General features: G+C 48.7%; 1 long non-coding RNA gene across 1 annotated transcript; it reads right to left on the bottom strand.

The window, feature by feature from the left end:
• Nucleotides 1–14,591: 14,591 nt before the first annotated feature.
• On the bottom strand, nucleotides 14,592–20,521 carry LOC140600388 (uncharacterized). The gene is made up of 2 exons (XR_012003651.1): nucleotides 20,325–20,521; nucleotides 14,592–15,976 (listed from the first exon to the last, which is right to left on the bottom strand). It is a non-coding gene; the product is annotated as an uncharacterized lncRNA (long non-coding RNA).

Here is a 20,521-nt window from a genome sequence, read left to right as displayed (position 1 = left end):
ATAAAACCTCACTGTGAATATTTAACTGAAGAGTAATAACATAGTGTCAGATACTTACACAGCATCATGGTGTAACACTCTGCATTTTGACATCTGTCCAGACAGATGTTTAAAACTTAAGTTCTTCAAGATTTTTTTTTTTTTAAGTTTCGTAGAAAAAGATCTGGGAATCATTTTTTATACCAAACCTACTTTTGTGTTACAATTTCACTGTCAACAATTCAATTAATTGAAACGGAGACAGAAAAGCCAGTGATTTATATAGGCCCTCTAAAAAGAATTTGATCAAAAGGGGGAAAAAAAATCTACAATTAACTTTTCTTACTGACACACCATCATCAATCTCCTTGTCTTTTCACATGGTTTATACATGCATATGTAAAACAGTTTCTTATTTTGATTTTTTTTCCCTTGATTTGATTATGGCAAGTAACTTGATCTTAAAAAGGAATCATTAACCTTCAAAGCAACCAGAGCCATGTTTTGTGAGGAAGTGTTTAAAAAGTAGCCCTGAGTTATCCTCTTCATATGCCATAATGCCGCTGCTAAATATGAATGTGATATATTTCTTTTTAATTAAAAGTAGTTGTACTGTGGTGTGATTTTTAATAACTTCAATGTCTTCAGATTTCTACATTTTAGATTCATGTTGAAACTTGTACACCACCACATGCTGATTGCAAAATTCATTACCACGTAAATCATGTTTTAGTGATCGTCCTTTAAACAAAGTTGGTTTGATTGCGAAGTGCTCGCTGGTTGGCTTATTTATTATGAAGGTTTGTCAGGCAGAGCAGTTAAGTTAATCAGTACCCAATAAAAGATTTAAGCCGATAGATATGTCACCCAATTTATTACGAACAAAGGTTTGGGGCTTCTTAATAAACACTCATGAAAACATGCTGTAATGGTGACTTCGGAAACCTGATTTCCATCCTGCGTGCGAAGTTGAAAGGAAATTCCCTAGTTCTGTTGAAAATCAAGAAAACCATACGTTATTTTCCTGAGCTTTATTATCTGACTAGATGTCCATAGAAGATACTTAACTTGATTTGCTTTGGAATCAATATGCAGTTTGCTATTTCTGTTTTCCTCCACTGCTTAGTGCGCCATCACTTACAATAGAGGAAGTCTTTCACTTAGCCCGGGTCTCTTGTAGGCTTAGGATATCGGTAACTTCCAACGAGGTTAAGCGAACTCACTCTTGGAAGGTTTGGATGTTACCATCTTCTTATTGGGTATTTTATGGAAGAAAATCCCGGTGCCAAATGTAACTAGGGCTAAATTCACACTGCTGGGCAAAAGCCCCCTTTTTTACTCCACTAGATCATTTTGGAAAATAAGCAAAAGTAGGAAACATGGTGCCTCTAACAGTGGAATTTATGTGCAAGCTGTGAGACTGAAAAAGCTCTGTCTCAGTTTCCTCATTTTTAAAATGGTACTAGGGACAGAGAAAGGATTGAAGTTGATCGCTTCCAAATTCCTGGCAAATACTGAAATTGTATGATCTTATGAATCCATTAACAGTCCTCACTCAACTCAGTGGAGGAGACATTTTCACCTCCAAAGCTGATGCAACCCCATGCCAATGGTGTATTATCAACACTAGTAACCAGAAGTGATTACTCGGTACTTACAGATCCTGTTCCCTCAGACAAAGTTAAGGGAAGCTTTATGGCTTTTGTCTAGAAAGTACAGTTCAATCTAATTTACGATTGGGAAAGACAATCAAGGTTTAAGAGCAGAATTAATATTCTCACCCATTTTTGCCTGAATTATTCAGATGATTGCTGAAATTTTCACTTCCTTTTGCCAAGATCTCTAAATATTCTCTCCATATTTGTCTCTATATAAGACTTTGGGGATGAAGTTTGGGTGGTGGTTTTTTTTGTTTGTTTGTTTGTTTTGTTTTTTGTCTATTTTAACTCCTGAAGTCAACAAACGAGACACATAAAATATTTTCAGCAAAACATTATCTTTTCCTAAGGTATTTAGTAACTATAAACATAGTAACCAGGGACCATGACCTTTGGCTATCTTTAATCACAGTTGAGTGGAAAGCTCATTTCTATCAACTCTTGTTCTTAAGTACAAAACTATGTCTTCCTAATACACTTTCCACTTATGCCCAAAGTTCAGTACATCAGAAGGACAGGACTGTCTTGTGTCAGTTTTGAGCTTGATATTCAAATAAGAATGGGGAGGGGAAGTCCCTGGAGTAAATCTTGACTTTTGTTTGATGCAATAATTTTTATGACAAAAACATTATACTCCTTCCAAATCCATTGGTAGCATGACTTTGAAGGGTGTGCAGTCTCTGGTGAACTTGATAGGAACAGCTTTAGAGGAGAAAGACCCTAATTTCTTCCAAATGCATCCTTCTCTGAATGAAAGAGTAAGAAGGGGAAGGGGGCAGCCATGAGTATGTGCCAATGTGTTTTAACTGCTCAAAGTGCTTTAGCTCAAAAAGATGCTAAAGGATATAAAGGTCCAAAATATTCAACTGTGCATATTTCCATGATACCTAATAATTTGTAAGGTAAGCACATTCAACTAAACGCTGAGCCAGTAGGCTCAGAGCTTTGCAGGCTTTCCCAGGACATCAAGATTTGCCCAAAGGAAGCTAAGCATATTTTTGGAAACTGTAATTAGAATTGCCTTGTTGCGTATAATAGAAAAACACAAAATAATGGTGACAAGGAAAGAAGGAAGGAAGGAAGGACAGAAGGAAGGAATAGAAAGGAGGAAAGACAGGAAGAAGAAAACAAGGAAAGGAAGAGGAGAGGAGGGAAGGAAGGAGAGGAGGGAAGGACGGGGCCAGGGGGAGAAAAGAAGGAAGAGAGGGGGAGAGAGAGGGTGGGAGGAAGTTCATTTCCTTCTCATGTAAAAATGAAGGTAGGTGGCCCAGGATCGGTCAAGCAATTCCAAGCTGCCATCAGTCTCCTGTCTTTCTGTCTACCATCCTTGACTTGGTTTTCATCATCAAGGTCAACTCATGGTTCAAGACCGCTGCTAGGACTTGAGCTATTATTTCTCAGTCGCTGAGCTAACAAAGTCAGAATAAGAGGACAAAAGGGTTTCCTCCTAACTGAGTCAACTCCTTTTAAGCAGCTTTCCTAGAATCCCACAAAGCCCTTCTGCTTGTTGGCCAGACTGGGTCGCATGATCACACTGAGCTCCTTGAGAAGCTAGGAACTGTCTCTAACTCTGGGGGGCAAGACACCTGACTCAAGTCCTCTTTGTCAGGAGAGGGAAGTAGGTACTGGAATGGACAAGAAGCGGCCTCTGCTACAGGAACACTCAAACCACTAGGGTGTGAACTATTTTTCAAGGACCATTCCAAGAACACAATTTTCTTTTCCTCAGAAAGGTTGGATGAGGTTTGCCGTTGAAGGCTACCCCTAATGCCAACCCTGTGGAGTATGGGTAGCAATGGGTAGGATGCTAAAAGTCGTAGGGGCTGGACCTCACTGGAGTCTGGTAGAAACCAACTTCCATGCAGTAAAATCAAGTGTGCATCTGTTGCCCATTCTTCCAACTCACTGGAGATATCACAGGGGTGAAAATTGAGGTGTGGCGGCACCAAACACCCAGAAGGTTCTTTGACACATATGTTAAACACAGGGCACAGCACAGAAGAGCAATAGGGCTGGGGGCTTGGACATTGCACAGACCTGGTTTGCACTGGGAAGTCAGTCTTACTCCCTAACCCTCTTATCCTGGGTTTCTTTGCCTCCAAAACAAGGGAGAAGTTGGCCTCATAAGACTACTTATAATACTAACGTAGACACTACACAGAGCACACACGCTCAGTAAATAGTAGCTATTAGGACTAACATTATGCATGTGTTGAACCTGCTTTAGAACCAGATAAGCGACCAAACGCCCCAGAGATACGGAGGGGGGTGTTCACTTTGTTTGCCTACTAAGTACCTGTCTCAACTTTTCCCTGTCTTTTCTCCCGCACTCTTACTTTCTGCTTCTAGCTCAGGTTTTTAATTCCCCCTTGCCACAAATTAAGGCTTTCACCTGCATCTACTTGATAATATTACGTAGACTCCTAATTTACTAAAAGTGTATGTTCTAAGAGTCATAGTTACAAGAAGAAGGAGAGCATAATGATTAAGATCTTGGACGCTGGCATCAAACGCGAAACCCCAGCATCAACATTTAGTCAAAAGTCCTTCCTTACCTTCTACGGGGCTCAGTTATCTCATCTGTATATTGGAAATAATTCCTCTCTCATAAGTAGCATGTGTCAAGCACTGAGGTCAAAGTCAGGCACATGGTGTGCACTGAATGGTGGTGATTGTTATGCTGTGGGGAGGAAGCAAGGGAGGGAGACGTCACAGTAATTGGGGCCTCCTCTACGCCAGGCATTATGCTTTATATTGAAGTTTTATATTGCTTTTACTCCTTCCACTGATCCTACAAGTTATGAACCTTTCTTTAAAAAAGATTTTGGGGGATCCCTGGGTGGCGCAGCAGTTTAACGCCCGTCTTTGGCCCAGGGCGCGATCCTGGAGACCCGGGATCAAGTCCCACGTCGGGCTCCCAGTGCATAGAGCCTGCTTCTCCCTCTGCCTATGTCTCTGCCTCTTTCTCTCTCTCTCTCTCTCTCTGTGTGTGTGTGACTATCATAAATAAATAAATTTTTTTAAAAATTTAAAAAAAAAGATTTTAGGATGCCTGGGTGGCTCAGCGGTTGAAGCTTCGGGCCAGGGCATGATTCAGGAGTCCTGGAATCAAGTCCCACATCAGGCTCCCTGCATGGGGCCTGCTTCTCTCTCTGCCTGTGTCTGCCTCTCTCTCTCTCTGTGTCTTATTAATAAATAACTAAAATCTTTAAAAAGGGGGGGAATGCCAAAAAAATAGAAATAAAAATAATTTTTAAAATATTTTATTTATTTGAGATTGAGAGAGATAGAGAGAGACAAAGCATGAGGAGAGGGGTTGCAGAGGGAGAAGCAGACTCCTCTCCAAGTAGGAAGAGGGATTTGGGCTCAATTCCAGGACCATGAGATCATAACCCGAGCTGAAGGCAGATGCTTCACCGACTAAGCCACCCAGGTGCCCCAAGTTATGATTTTGGAATCACAAAAGCACTTGCCAAAGAGAGAGAACAAATCAATCACAGCAGCACTATATGGACCCAGGTCTGTGTTTCCAGAGGTCATGCTCTTTCTAGTCATTCACTGGAAGGAAGCTGGCATACCAATTTCTAATTCAACCTCTCTGTACCCCAAAGAGGCAGAGCAAGATTTTGGGCACAGGCTATCACAATTACTTTCAGTCCTATATTGACCTCAAGAGAATGTTTTCAACTCTTGACATAAATAAGTCTTCTTTTAAAAATGCAGTTTATCATCCAACTTATTTTATCATCTAATTTATTTTTAACGTCAAGAGAGTTCAATCGCAATGGAATTTTAGGAAACCTATCGCCGGTGTAGTTATTTTACATTTTAATTTAAATGCTACTTTTATTGTGCCTCCAATTAAAATCTCCTTTATACGACTATCATTCAAATATTACACTTGGTCCTGAAATAGTTAAGTAAGATGGACATTATTTTTTTAATGAAGCCTCTCATGTAAGAAATATGTGTATTTATAGATCTTCTGGTAATTCTCTACATTAATTCCTTGACCTCAAAGGAACCAGAGAAGGTCAACAATTCTTGTAATGTCCCTGAGTGGTACATTTTCATCTCTACCTTAGCTGGAAAGTATATAAAAGCACAGGCAGTCAGGAAGCACCCACATAGCTATCCAGCTGAGTGACCCCAAGATGCAAGTTAATCCTTCCAAGGTCAATTGTAATTTATGTTCAATTAACTGGCTCAAGAAGCCTGTTTTAGACAGAAGCCAGAAATTAGGAAACCCATTGCTTCACTTTCCAGTGGGGAGCACTTCTGGAAAAGCCACCGTCGGGGACCCAAAATGAAAGACCCTCAGCAGGCTCTTCCTTTGAGTGAGCTTTCAGTCTTCTCAATGGACTACAGGGACTCGCTCCAGGGATATGCTAGAACCAGGGAGGATTTGGTAGGAAAGTCTGTTGTTCCTGAGCTTGGCGAGTGAACAGGATTGCCCTGCTCAGCTTCCATTCCACCATGGAAAGTACCGAGTTAAGCCTCCTCTGGGACACCCAAGAAAGATGCAGGAGATAGTAGGAGGGCTTCCTGCAGGCCACACCTGAGAAATTTGAACACCAAAAGAAGTAAGACATTAATGAAGCAGCACCCACTAAATAAGAATCCATAAGTCCATGCTGATAGAAATAAGTGAATAAATGAATAAAAGAGGGAAAAGAAAAAGCTCTTTGTTTTAGTAGAATGCCAACTGATATATTGGGGCACCCATGAGGCTTAATCGGTTAAGCCTCTCACTCTTGATTTCAGCTCAGGTCATGATCTCAGGGTTGTGAGATCGAGTCAGTCTGCACAAGATTCTCTCCCTCTCCCTCTGTCCCTCCCACCACAGGTCACGTGAGCTCACTCTCTCTCAAAAAAAAAAAAAGAAAAAAATGTCAACTAATATATTAAAATGATGGAGTTAGAAGATCATCAATGAATGTGAAGACCAGTGAATAAAGGTTTGATAAGGAACAGGATACTACATAATAATCTCAAACTATCTCCCACTTGGCAGAGAACACCTTAATCAAGGGAACAAAGTTAACGTCACCACGGCAGGGACAGGCATCACGGGCCAGCTGACATGACGGCCACAGGGCACAGCCTCTCCTGTGTGGTGATCCTGCCAAAAATGCATCACCTGAATCCAATCATAAGGAAACATCAGACAGACCTCAACGAAGGGACATTCCACGAAATAAACCGGTCTGGACACCTCAAAAATGTCAGGGTCAGGAAAGACCTCGGTACCGTTGGTTCTAGATTTAAGGAGACGAAAAGAGAGACAACAAGTAAGATGTAATGGAGGACCCTGGATTCGATGATTCGATTCTAGGTCAGGAAAAAAAAATGATACAAAGGATGTCATTGTGGCAATTGATGAAATTTGAATGGATGAAAATTGAGTGGATAGAGAACAGTATTGCATCCATGTTAAATTTCCCGATTTTAGTAATTGTTACGTTTTGCAAGGAAGAAAAAAATGTTCCACAGCACAGCTGGAATCAGAGACCCTAGGAACTCGACAAGCTTTCAGAAAGGCAGCCATGGGGAGGGAGCCCTTCTCAGCACACTTTGAGATGACACAGTCCCGTACATTGCATGTAACTTGACATTAGGTTCTAGAAGATACCTACGGGAGGTAACATTTATATTAAGAAATTAAACCTTGGGGTAATTAGTAGGAAAAAAAACCACTGCCTGATATAAGATTGAAAGCAAAAGTCAACCTCAAACTTCAATAGACCCTGAAACACGGCAAAGCACAGAGTCCAGCTACAGGCCCTAATCAAAGGAGAGCTCCTCGCCTTCACTGTGATCTCCCTCCCGAGGGCAGCCCAGGGGCTACTTCATTTATGATGGGAGAGGGCAACGTAAAAGAGCCATCAAGTTAAACCATTTGGTGGCAACTGCAGTAATGAAAAGATTTAAATTTATTGTATGGCAGGTTTTACAAAGCACCACAGGTGATTGGATGACGAAGATGTGAGACATACACAGTGGAATACTGCTCGGCCATCAGGAAGGATGGATACCCACCATTTGTATTGACCTGGATGGAACTGGAGGGTGTTATGCTGAGCGAAATAAGCCAATTAGAGAAAGACAATTATCATACGGTTTCACTCATACGTGGAATACAAGACACAGTGCAGAGGATCATAGGGGATGGAGGGGAAACTGAACAGGACGTTATCAGAGAGGGAGAGAATCCATGAGAGACTCTTAACTCTGGGGACAATCCGAGGGTCACTGGCGAGGAGGTGGTGGGAGGACGGGGTAACTGGGTGACGGCATCAAGGAGAGCACGTGATGTGATGAGCGACCCGTGCACTGTTGAATTCCACACCCGGGACCAACCCTGCGCTGTGTGTTGGCTGCATGAATTTAAATAAATAAAAAATAAAAAGCACCACAAAGACATTCTTTAATTTTATTCTCACAAACACCCGTAAGGCAGGCTTGACACACAGCATTCATCCCTATTTCACAAGTGAATAAACCGATGCTCACCATGACTGACTTCACCCAAGCCGTGTAGTAAGTGAGAATGCCAGGATTCATTCCTAGAGCCTCCCAACTCCCAGTCCCCAGTGTTATTCCCAAGAGCAATGACAGAAAGCTTCACGGGACATAAACACTTAATAAACATCCACCTCTCACCCCCATCCATCAGGTTCAGTACAGCACCTGCCATTGTTTCTAAGGCAGACTCTACAATTCACAACAGATCGTTCTAAGTCAACAGCGACTAACAGAGTCACAAAACAAAGTCGGGGCTGTTTTGGGTCCTTCTGCATCATTTCTGGGAGACTCTGATACCAACACATTATTCACAGAGACATACAACCTGATGCCATGGAGAGTCTCTTGTCAACATCATGTGCCTAAGAGAATTTTAGAAAATCATTTTTAATTGAAAGTGCCAAACGTTAGAATCAATCCGAGCTGTTTTAAATACTAAAGAGAATTAACCAGCCAGGATGACTGGCCTAAATTTCACAGGGATGAAGGGAGTGAAACCATTAACTTAACCTTTGTGTTCAGATGCAGGTTTAATCCCAATGAAACGTGAAGAAAACACGGCCTACAGACTCCATAACCAAAACTGCATTAAAAAAAAAAAAAAGAAAAGAAAAAAAAAAAAGGCAGCACTGTCCTTTGAAACCTACTGGATGTTACAAACGACTCCAGTAGCGTTCAGGTGGGTGCGGATGCACGAGGCGGTGGACGAGTTTCAGAAAAGCCAGGGGCAGAGACGAGGGATGAAATCACCTCCTACGATCAGAACTGCTAAAGGGTTTGATAAATTTGGTAAATAAACAAAATGGAGGTAAATGCAGGATTTTCTTAGCAGACCTCTCGCACGTTTGTTTTTATGTTAAAAAAAAAAAACAAAACTGATGCGTCTACTATTTCTCCAACAGTTGAGAGATCTGAACTAACTGTCCCTGTCCTGGTTTGCTAGTGCTGCCCTAACAAAATACCACCGACAGGGGCAAGGGGAGACAACACAGCGGAGGTAGACAACAGAAATTTATTCTCTCGCAGGTCTGGTGGTGTGGAATCCAAAGTCAAGCCATCGGTGGATTTGATTTCTTCCAAGCCCGCTCTCCTTGGCTTGTCGATGGCTCCCTTCTTCCTGGATCTTCACACGGTCCTCTTCTCTGATGTCTCTTCTGCGTCCAAATGTCCTCTTCTTTTAAGGACATCAGTTCTGTGGGGTTAGGGCCCACCCATGTGACCTCATTTAATAAATCTTAATTACCTGGTTAAAGGCCCCAACCCCGAATTCAGTCACATTCTGAGATATTGGGAGTTACGGGCTTTGACGTATGGATTGTTGGCGGGGGAGTCCTGGGGTGGGGGGGACACGAGTAAGCTCATCAACACTCCTGCGGCCTGAAGCCTCAGCCTGTTCATGGGAGGTTTGGATCCAAGCTGCAGCAAGCTTCAGGTGTTGTACTATATGTTGGCAAATTGAATTTAAATAAAAAATGTATAGGGATCCCTGGGTGGCGCAGCGGTTTAGCGCCAGCCTTTGGCTCAGGGCACAATCCTAGAGACCCGGGATCAAATCCCACGTTGGGCTCCCGGTGCATGGAGCCTGCTTCTCCCTCTGCCTATGTCTGTGCCTCTCTCTCTCTCTCTCTCTCTCTCTGTGTGTGTGTGTGTGTGTGTGTGTGACTATCGTAAATAAATAAAAATTTAAAATAAATAAATAAATAAATAAATAAATAAATAAATAAATAAATAAATAAAAATGTATATATTAAAAAAAAAAAAAAAAAGATTTGAGTGGCTTCCCAAACCAAGCTGGGTTTCAGATTTTCCCCAAACCGGTGTCATTTGAGTTCCCCTTGGACCCTGTTTCTGTCCCACACTGTAAGTTTAGAGGTAGCGGTTTGCTCCGATTGCAACATTTACCTATTTGGGAGCTTTCTAATTTCATTTGGTTCAAAAAGACAAGGGCAAGACGCCAGATATTTACTTGCATCTGCTCACTGGAGCCCATGGCCCAGCTGGCCCTGTTACCAACCAGATCATCATTTCTCTTTGTTTCTATGACCAACAAATCAAAAAGCTCCCGGGTATAAAAGTACACGACTCAGTCAATGACAAAGACAACGTGTTCCAGGGGCGTGCCCTGCGCAGAGCGTGTGGGTAGGGCCCACCACCTGCCAGCGGGCTGGTGCTGTGTGGGGACCTCCGGAGTTCCGCTCCTCATCTCCAGGCACCCGGAGGGACTGCAGCCCAGAGTCCCTGTTCCGCATGATGACGGGTTACGGACCCACCAGGGAAATGGGTGACTCTGCCATTTGTCAATTGTGTAAGAGGAGAGAGGGCGCCTGGGTCCATGAGGCGTCTGCCTTGGGCTCAGGGCGTGACCCCGAGGTCCTGGGATCGAGTCCTACATCGGGCTCCCTGCGGGGAGCCGGCTTCTCCCTCTGCCTGGGTCTCTGCCTCTCTCTCTCTCTGTCTCTCTCATGAATAAATAAATAAAATCTTAAAAAAAAAAAAAAAGAAAGAAGGAAGGCAGGAAGGAAGGAAGGAAGGCAGGCAGGGAGGAAGAAAGAGTGACTTTGTTCATGGGCAGCAAAGTCCTCCACCCAGCAGGTGACCCTGTTTCTGGCAACCCTGCGGCTGAGTTTCAGTTCTGGTTCCTCACTGGTCTGTCCAGAACGGGGGGCCCTGGGCAGGATAGATGGGGGGCGCTCCGAGCTGAAGCCCGGCCACTCCCCTCCATCTTCATATCTCAGCGAGGGGCAGCACTCCCCGCATCTCTAACCAGAATGTGAAGGCCGCCGGGCGTGGGCCACCTCCACTGTGTCCTCGGCCATCCCGGGCCTGGAGCCAGGACACCCCGCCGCCCAGTCACAGCTCAGTTCCCCGTTACTGACCACCTCCTTCTGGCAACTTCGACACTTCCTCATCTTGCCGCTCCCTAGACAAGTGTGGGCACGTCCTTCTCGTCTTTGAACTCGCACTTCCTTCCCCCTCCATGTTCCCTTTATCCACAGCCCTGCTCCTTACCCTTCTCTCTCCGTAAACTTGCATCACTGACGTGCACTATCCCGTCGGGGTGAGGTGTCCGGCATATGCGACCCCCGTGTGTGCTGGGAGGTGACCACACAACAGGGCCAGTCGACGGTCATCACCACATGTAGTTACAGAACACAACAGGATCACCCAGGGTCACTGTGCTACTCATTACGCAACTGTGACCTACGTATAACTGGAGGTCTGCTCCTTCCAACCCCCTTCACCCAGTTTGCCAACCCTCAAGCCCCTGCCCCCTGCATCCACAGTCGGTTCTCTGTAGCTGTGAGCATGGTTTTGGGGGTTTGGTTTTGGTTTTAGATTCCACCTATAAGTGAGATCTGACCGTCCGTGCCCTCCTCGGCCTCACCTAGTTCCCTTGGCACAATCCTCGCAGGTCCATCCGCGGTGGTGCAAATGGTGAGATTCTGTTCTTCGTTATGGCTGAGTCACACTCCACTGTGTGTATCTCCACCCACCTATCCACCCATCCATCCAGCCACCCACCCATCCACCCATGCACCCACCCATCCACCCATCCCTCCATCCACACATCCATCCATCCATCCCTCCATCCACCCATCCCTCCATCCATCCATCCGCCCACCCATCCATCCATCCATCCACCCACCCATCCACCCATCCACCCATCCACCCATCCACCCATCCACCCATCCCTCCATCCACCCATCCATCCATCCACCCATCCATCCATCCCTCCATCCACCCATCCATCCATCTATCCATCCATCCATCCCCATCCACAGACCTGCAGGGAGCAGCTAGGTCTTGGCTATTTGTAAATAAGGCTGCAGTCAACAGGGGGTCGCAGAGATCTTTTTGAGTCAGTGTTTTTGTGTTTTTCTGATAAATACCCAGAAATAAAATTCCTGGATCCTGTGGGAAGTCCATTCTTAGCTTCTTGAGGAGCCACCATACTGGCCGCACCCACTCACTCTCCTGTAAACCGTGCAGGAGGGTTCTCTTTGCGCCACATCCTCGCCAGCACTTGATACTTCTTGTCTTGTTGAGACTGGCCGGTCTAACAGGCGTGAGTTGGCGTGGTCATCTCATGGTGACCACGTGGTAACAGGCGTGAGTTGACATCTCATGGTGACCATAAACTTTTTGAACCTGATCCCGAATGACCTTATCTACTCCAGCAGCTCCTCCCAAACTGGCATCTTCCAGACTTCTCTACAAAATACAGACCCAGGTCTTCATCCTCCTAATGAGCACCTCTAAATCTTATCTTATTGATAGCCCATAAGCATCTTAACACTAACGTGCCTAAAGCAAAGTTTTCGTCTTTCTTTCTAGTATGTCCCTTCTTGTAAAGGGACCGTCCAACCAATGGAAGCACAACCTGCCTAGCTTTCCAGACCACAATCTTGTCATTATTTCCATCTTCTCTTTATGCCTCGCCCCACCCCCCCACCCCAGCATTCACACTAGCCTCCCGTCTCATGGGTGCCTCTCCATACACTCCACTCTCGCCCCTGGTCCCCGCCATGCCCACGACAGCCTCCTGGCTGGTTCCTGTCTCCCACCTGCTTCTCCTACCTGCCTCAAACTGTCACTGACGAGGTTAACATCCATGAGATCATGGACCAAGCTATTCCTATTTTGTGGGAGTGGGGAAAAGTCTCAGAGTTAGCCCTCCAAGCATGGAAGTGGCCCTCGGAATGTCTCCGTGGAGTTGGTGAACAATTTCTAGCACGTTCCCGAAGATGACTGCATCGGTGTCCTCACTAGTTCTGTGGCTGAATGAGATCCTGGTCTAAGCGAACCCAAGGTGGCCAAGGGGGCTTCCTCGCCAGCCCCCTAATCTGAACTCCCCTGGCCTCGGGGCCATGACGCTCGCCCACAAGTGGAGCTGCTACAGGTGCCACCAGTTATTTCACGTCCTCAACGTGACAGTTTCCAACTCGCGGCCGCCTACACCTCCTCCTGGCCCTCTGCTGCGGCCGCACTGGCCAGCTCGGCATTCCCTACATGAGCCCCTTGGTCCCCAAGCTCAGGCCCGTGCCTGGGGCATCCCTCCCCTCCTTCCACAGCCCCAAACCAACCAACCAACCCCCAAATGAACAATAACACTCTTCATTTGGAAGAAGAGAATAAGAGCACGTGCACATCACGTGGGCCTGGAAACTATGGCGCCCCTGGAACTGGGAGCTTCGAAGCTGGCGCCTGCTCTGCGCTGCAGGATGGGGACCCCGATCTTGTGTTCCCTGGGTCCCTGTCGGCTGGTCCCTTGCTGGCTTCGGCCACAAGCGGTACTGCTGACAGTAGAGAGACAGGACCCCCGAGTTCTCTCTCCTGTAGCTCCTCCGTAGCCGCAGCCCCGCTGGGCTCGCCCGGCCTGGTTATTCCTTCTACCGAGTAACCCCCGGCCTCTGGCAGCTGCGCCCTTGTCCTTCCAGTTAACATGGGACCAAAGCTCCTTGTGACGGCTCAGTGTTTGGTCCCTTATTGCCACCTGGCTACCTTCGCAGCCTCTGTGTCCCGTGTAGCCAATCCCCCGGCACTAGACTCTCCCTCGTGTGCGCTCACAGTGGCTTCCGTTCCTTGGCCTAACTCAGATGTGAAAACACGTCCTGATCTCTACCTCGCCTCACCCTGGCCTGTCACAAAGGCTTCTGGGGGCTCCCTCTCCCCAGGTTGTGGGTGTGACTTTGCTCCCACAGCACCCGTGCATACTGCCAGGGGTTGGGATTGTGACTTTCTTATCCACCCCACCCTTCAATGAGCCTTTGAGGGCAGAGACAATGTCCTGTTAATCCCGGTGACCCCCGTGTCCCGCTCACTGCTCAGGGCACATTAGGTGCTCAAGAGTTTATAACACACACACACACACACACACACACACACACACACAATCTTTTTTCATTCTTAAAAAGGATTCAGCGTAATATGCTAGGAATCTATAAAGAAGTAAGGCAAGAGCCTGAGCAGAATAATACGGAATTTAAACGAAAACTAGCGTATCTGTGGATTCGTTTTCTTCCACTAAAGGGGAAGGTTCCAGCCGTTGGGCTCCGCTCTTCTATTCGCGCAGTTTCCAGCCTCCTGGATCACAGTCCATGATTAGCGGACAAGTCACCTTTCATTTCTGTGAAGCCACTTAATCGAAAGATGTATTAATTGCTCTCGGCTAATTCTTTGGAACGACGAGGGACCGTCATTTTACTCCTGGTGGCCAGATGGGGAAAATCAAAGCAAAACATCTCAGAATTCTTAGAGGCCCGTAGAGACTTGAGGACAGAGAAATATCTCTTAGGAGTCAGGACTCCTCTGGAAAGAACTCTGGAGCTCTTGGAGAGGTGGACTTTATCCCAACAGCCCATAGAATGTACCGCAGTGCCTTGGCGTGCTGTGCTCTGCGGAGTGATTCACGAGGCAGAAATATATATATACATATTTTTTAATTTATTCATGATAGACATAGAGAGAGAGAGGCAGAGACACAGGAGGAGGGAGAAGCAGGCTCCATGCAGGGACCCCGACATGGGACTCAATCCCGGGACTCCAGGATCACGCCCTGGGCCAAAGGCAGGTGCTAAACTGCTGAGCCACCCAGGGATCCCGTAAGGCAGAAATATATTAATGTCACTTAGTGATTGGGAAAAAGATCCGACGAAGATAAAGCGCATCATGCTCGAGTGATGGAGCCAGGACAACTACACGGAGTGCCGAGAAGTCCGGCCACTGCGTCAGCACCACCCGCCACCTGCACCCCAACACCCCTTTCCAACGTGCGCATAGGTCGGGGACGACAGCATTTCTCTCTCTGGTGGTATCGGCATGGACATCTTGAACTCAACACACCGTGAAATCTCTGACCATTAAGCTTTAACATAGAGTCAGGGCAGCACCCCATAATAGGGAAATATTTTTACTGCAAAGAAACCCTCAAAGAGGCCTCTAGTCACCTCCTGAAGCCTGTGGAGGGATGTGCAAAGAGATGTCATTCGCCCTTGATCAGAATAGCGTGTTTCATGTTACAGAATGTGCCTGGAGCCGCCTTCGGGCTCTGGGTGCGAATCACGGGTGGTGGCCGTCTCGGCGAGGTCCGGCCCAGGTGTGGTGTGAGATGCCACAGGTGCCACTGCAACAGAGTCACCACTGTCTTCCCGGAACGAGCTCATTTTCAATAGCTGAGTGTCCTGAAGGGAGTCCAAGGGCGCCCGGCCTCCGGAAGGTCAGTCACTGCGGCGTTAGTGGCGTTGGGTTACTCCTCACGGGTTGCTGCGGGGCTCTGGGTCTTTAACAATGTGAGTCCAGTGGAATAAGGGCAGTGGACATTGAGTCAGACACGGTGACACGACGACACATCTAAACTGCCCCGGCTTACACAAATGCCACAAATTCGACGCCGACCTTGAGTCGAATGCCATTCCCGGCCAACTCCACCCCGGGCTTGCTTTGGAGACGTTTTCCTTAAAACAAGTAGCTAGGACTTCGGTATTTTCTTTGTAAGACCCTTAGAGCCAATTCCCACTTTTTTTTTTTTTTTTTTTTTTTGTGGTGAGGGGAATGGATCTTGAACCAGCTCATGTTCCCAGGTTTTTTGTTTTTGTTTTTGTTTTTGTTTTTTTTTATGTTCCCAGTTTTTGTAGGTAACTTCCAGAACACGTCTCTTACTTCAAACAAGCTCCTACAGCCCTTTACTCGGATCCTCACATTTCTATCTCGATGCGATTCTCCAAAGATATTTCCTTCTAACACGAAAATTCTATTAATTTCTAACTCCTTCATGTGACAACCAAACATGCTCATTTCCAAAGGAAAAAAAAAATCTGGATGGAAAACAATATGTTAAAATAGCACATTGCTGCGTGTATAAACAATATGTCTATTAAACTAAAGTGTCATATAGTTTGCTGAAATTTACAGAATAATTCATCACTTCCTTATAAAGCCTTACTTTTTCCCTTAATGAACACTGTTTTATTTTGGGCAGACCGTGTTATTTAAAAATGACAAACATGGGTTGAACTAGAGAAATAATGTTTGTTTGAATTTAATGCATTTGAAAAGATTTTTTTGAAGTAGTCTCTTCATTTTAATCTAAGGGTGAATAAGTAAGTACATCTCTCTGTTGCAAAATCAGGGAAATGCAAGCACTTAACATTCCTTGGCATTAATTCTTATTGTCCAGGCATCAAAAGTTGATTAAAATACTAAAATTATTTAAGTTTTTAAACTTTCCATATGGAATCCTAAAAGGGCGTATTTTTTTTTCCTGCCAGACATATTGAGATGAATCAAGCTGAATGATTTTAAAAATTAACTTTTTAAAACTTGATAGTTACAGATGTTTTAATCTTTGGAAGCCATTACATGTTCATTTTCCTTTCAGCATTAATTACACATAATGACCTCTACCTATCATATACTTTGGAAGAAAACTACATTTGCTTACATTTTCCACTGCTTTTAAAAATAAAAATAGCTTTCATTATTATCAAAAAGGACAGACTTTTTAATTGTTAAAATTTTGGTATTTTTGAAGACTTGTCTTTGGCTATTCTCACTGGAAAGTTCTATGGTGAATAAAACTGCTACATAAATTCCCCAAATAATAGCTTAATTACTTATAAACTCTGGAAACAATTAGTTTATCATCCTTTGAAGTGAGTGAGGCAACTTGCCAGGCTGAGAGCAAAACGCTTGTCACTTGTTCATGTAATGAGCTTAGTTTCTTTTTGTTATTTTAGATTATTTGGAAAAGGAAACTCAGTGGAATACACTTTAATGTTCAAAAGATTAAAAGTTGAATCATTCACTTCATAAATGGCCTCTGCAATAACACTTAATAAAGTACAGAAAGAAATATTGAAGGCTCTGAAGATTATAATTTATGTGCTTATGGAAATCATTGAAACAGATATTCTGGTTCAAAGATAAAGTTGTGCTCGAATGACACCAATATTGTAAAAGATTGACGAGGACTGTCCTCCTTCTCAGCCTCATCATATCATCCCTCCTACAAACCGCCGAATTACAGAAGCAGCCTCTTCTCTCCCTTCTCTCAGATCCCCCTTCCCTCCTGGCTCCCGCCCCAGCACCCGCACCCCGCTGCTGGCTCCGGGTCCCCAGCCCCTCACCCCTTTCCCTCTCGCCCCACCCGCCCCCTCCCACTTGCTGGCTGCTCTCCTCCCGCCCAGTCCCCGTAAGGTGTAAAGTGTAAGGTGTAAGGTGTAAGGTGTAAGGTGTAAGGTGTAAGGTGTGCTCTCTCCCCGGCAAACCCAGAGGAAGGGAAGTTCTGAACAGAAGTGGTGATTGTGGGGCTGCGACACTCTGTGTCTGAAGGTCACCCCAAAAATGAGCTAGAAGGCAAGACACCCAGAAGAGGATGCTGACTTCATGTTGGGGGGGGGGTTGGCCGGGCTGAATTGTGAGGTGCAGGGCGCAGGTGGGGGGAGAGAAGTCCCTGGGGGGGAGGAGGAGGAGGGGGAGGAGGAGGAGGTCGGCTTCTCAGAGGCGGGGTGACTGTTACTGCAGCCACCAGCAGCGGGTCACCAGAGCCAACACCTGAGGCCTCCGCCCGCCCCCTCCTGACCTTGGCGGCGGGCGAGCCAGGCCCGGGGTCACTCCATCCCTGACTGTGGCTCCGTCTGCCTGGCTCGAGGGAGGGAGAGAAACTGAGGCCAAGAAAGGCGGACAGGTCCCCAGGGGAGTCCGGGCTCCTTCTGGCTCCCTTTGGGGCCTGTCAACCCGACCCGACCGGGACAGCCAACTTGGGCACCATTTCGCAGGTTTCCAAACGACGTCAGCAGGCTTCCCAGGGCGGCCCCTCCTGGGAGTCCTACCTACAAACCCACCTCCCCTTTGTCGCCGCGCCCCTGGCCGCAGTCCCAGGGGGTCAACCTGCTTTCGGGAGGTGTCTGCGGGTTTCCCCCGGCCTCCCGCCCTCCCCAGACCCGTGTGTCCGGGAACCGGGAGCCGAGACAGGGCGGTCACTGCTGTCATCAGGGGACAGGGAGGGCCACCGGCAGGACAGCTGGGCGGGAAGGGGAGGCCGAGGGAGGAATCCCCGCTGCTCCTGGGGAAATTCATATTCCGTGTATGTTCCCCTCACACCTGAGATAAATCCCGCAGGGCCTACCCACAGAGCCCGCAGCACTTATTTATTTGCATGTCAGGCTCATAATGCGCTGGAAAGCAAGACGGATCCTCCAGGAGGGGAGGAGATGAGGCTCACCTTTCAGGCGCGCTCTCTTAAATAAAAAAGAATTGTCCAGCTGGGCGCCTGAGAATTTATCTTGAGTTTGTGGTCATTATCTCTATTATATAGCCCCGGCAATAAATAAATCGGGTAGTTACTACCCAACAATAAAACTGTAGTGTATGGGACACCTTACTATTACTTTCTTAATAATCTGCCGTTTCTTTCACTTTAAATCTTCCCCGTCTTGTCTTCGCACTTGTCTACAAGGATCTATCTTCACCCTCCAGGTACCAGACCGGCTCGGTTCATTTTTATATTTTGTGAACACAATAAGTTTTCCTGTCTAGACTTTCTGTTTTTCCTCCTATTTCTCCGGCTGCCTAATCCGCTTCAAGACAAAGGGTCGGCCCGGATCAAACGTCTTCCCCGCGCCCCTCTGCGATCCGTTAGGCGCCCCGCGGGCCCGGGAACGAAGCCCCCCCTCCCAGGCCGCAGGTCTCTGTGGGGTCTCGGGGGTGGGGGGCGCCGACTCCCCCACGGGGTCCAGGGAAGGTGACCCCGGTGCCCCCGCGCATCCGCGGTAACGAAGGCCCCTCCTCCCCAGGCCGTACGTAGGTCCCCGTGGGGCCTTGGGGATGGGGGGCGCTGACTCCCGCATGGGGTCCGGGGAAGGTGACCCCGGTGCCCCCCTGGGCATCCCCGGGTACGAAGGCCCCCCAGCTCCAGGCCGCAGGTCCCCGTGGGGTCTCAGGGTGGGGGGCGCTGACTCCCCCACGGGGTCCGGGGAAGGTGACCCCGGTGCCCTCCTGGGCATCCCCGGGTACGAAGGCCCCCCAGCTCCAGGCCGCAGGTCCCCGTGGGGTCTCAGGGTGGGGGGCGCTGACTCCCGCATGGGGTCCGGGGAAGGTGACCCCGGTGCCCCCCTGGGCATCCCCGGGTACGAAGGCCCCCCAGCTCCAGGCCGCAGGTCCCCGTGGGGGGACCCGGACCTCAGGGTGGGGGGCACTGACTCCCCCACGGGGTTCGGGGAAGGTGCCCCCCGCGCCCCCGCGCATCCCCGGTAACGACGGCTCCCCCCAGGCCGCAGGTCCCCCTGGGGTCCGGGGAAGGTGTCCCCGGTGCCCCCGCGCATCCCCGGGAACGAAGGCCCCCCCATCTCCAGGCCGCAGGTCCCCTGGGGTCTCGGGGGATGGGGGCGCCGACTCCCCCTCGGGTCCCGGGAAGGTGCCCCCGCGCCCCCGCGCCCCGGCCAGCCCCCGGGTGCTCCCCAGCCCCCAGGGCGCCGCTGCGCGCACTGTCCGGCTCCGCGGCCTCCGGGCGCCGTCGCCCCACCGCCCGTGCGCCCCGCGGGGGTCTGGGGGCGCGGGGCCGCCCCTCGGCTCCTCCCGGCGCCCCCATCCCCGCCGGGGCACCGCGCGGCCCTTGGAGCCGCCCGCGAGGTCGGGCCGCGCTCGGCCGCTGAGACCCCGCGGAGGCGCCCCGGGGGCGTGGGGGTCCCTGCCCGCGCGCCCCGCCGGCCTCCCCCGCGCACCTGGGACCGGCTCCCGGCGGGCGGGGGGCGCTCGGGGAGGCGGCCCCGCGGGGAGGGGAGGGGAGGGGAGGGGAGGGGGGCAGCCTGCGTGCAGCCCCGCGGAGCCCGAGCCGCGCCTGGCTCCCGGAGCGCCGCGTCGGGGCCGGGGCCGGGGCCGGGGCCGGGGCCGGGGCCGGGGCGTGGGGGGGGCCGGGGGCGGGGGCCGGGGCCAAGGGGCAGGGTAGGCCGGGAGAGAAAACAAACAGCCCCGCGTCGCCTCCCTTTTGTCTTTCTACTGCTTGTGCCAAGAAACCTCCTGGAGCCACAGCGAGCCCCCGCCGGGCTCGGGGGCGACGGTGGGACTGGGACGCGGCCACCCTCGGGCCCCAATCGGGGGGGTGGTGCAGAGGGACGGGGGGCCCGAGGCCGGCGGCGGATGCTGCAGGGACGATGAACTCCTCACCTTTCCTGCTCCCCAACCACGCGCCCCTTAGAGCATCCGCGCCGCCGAGCGCGCGTCTGCAGCTCGCCGTGCACTGCGCTGGGCTGGGATAAGGGCTTTTACGACTCGGAAACCGGCGGCTGGGAAAATATTCACGTTTGGGACAGAAAACATTTTTTATTTATACCTTTGACATTTAAAAGAGCAGAATTAATTTG

Source organism: Canis lupus, chromosome 11 (assembly GCF_048164855.1).
Source record: "Canis lupus baileyi chromosome 11, mCanLup2.hap1, whole genome shotgun sequence".
NCBI classification, from domain to species: Eukaryota; Metazoa; Chordata; class Mammalia; order Carnivora; family Canidae; genus Canis; species Canis lupus.
This window is presented reverse-complemented; position numbering and strand designations above follow the sequence as displayed.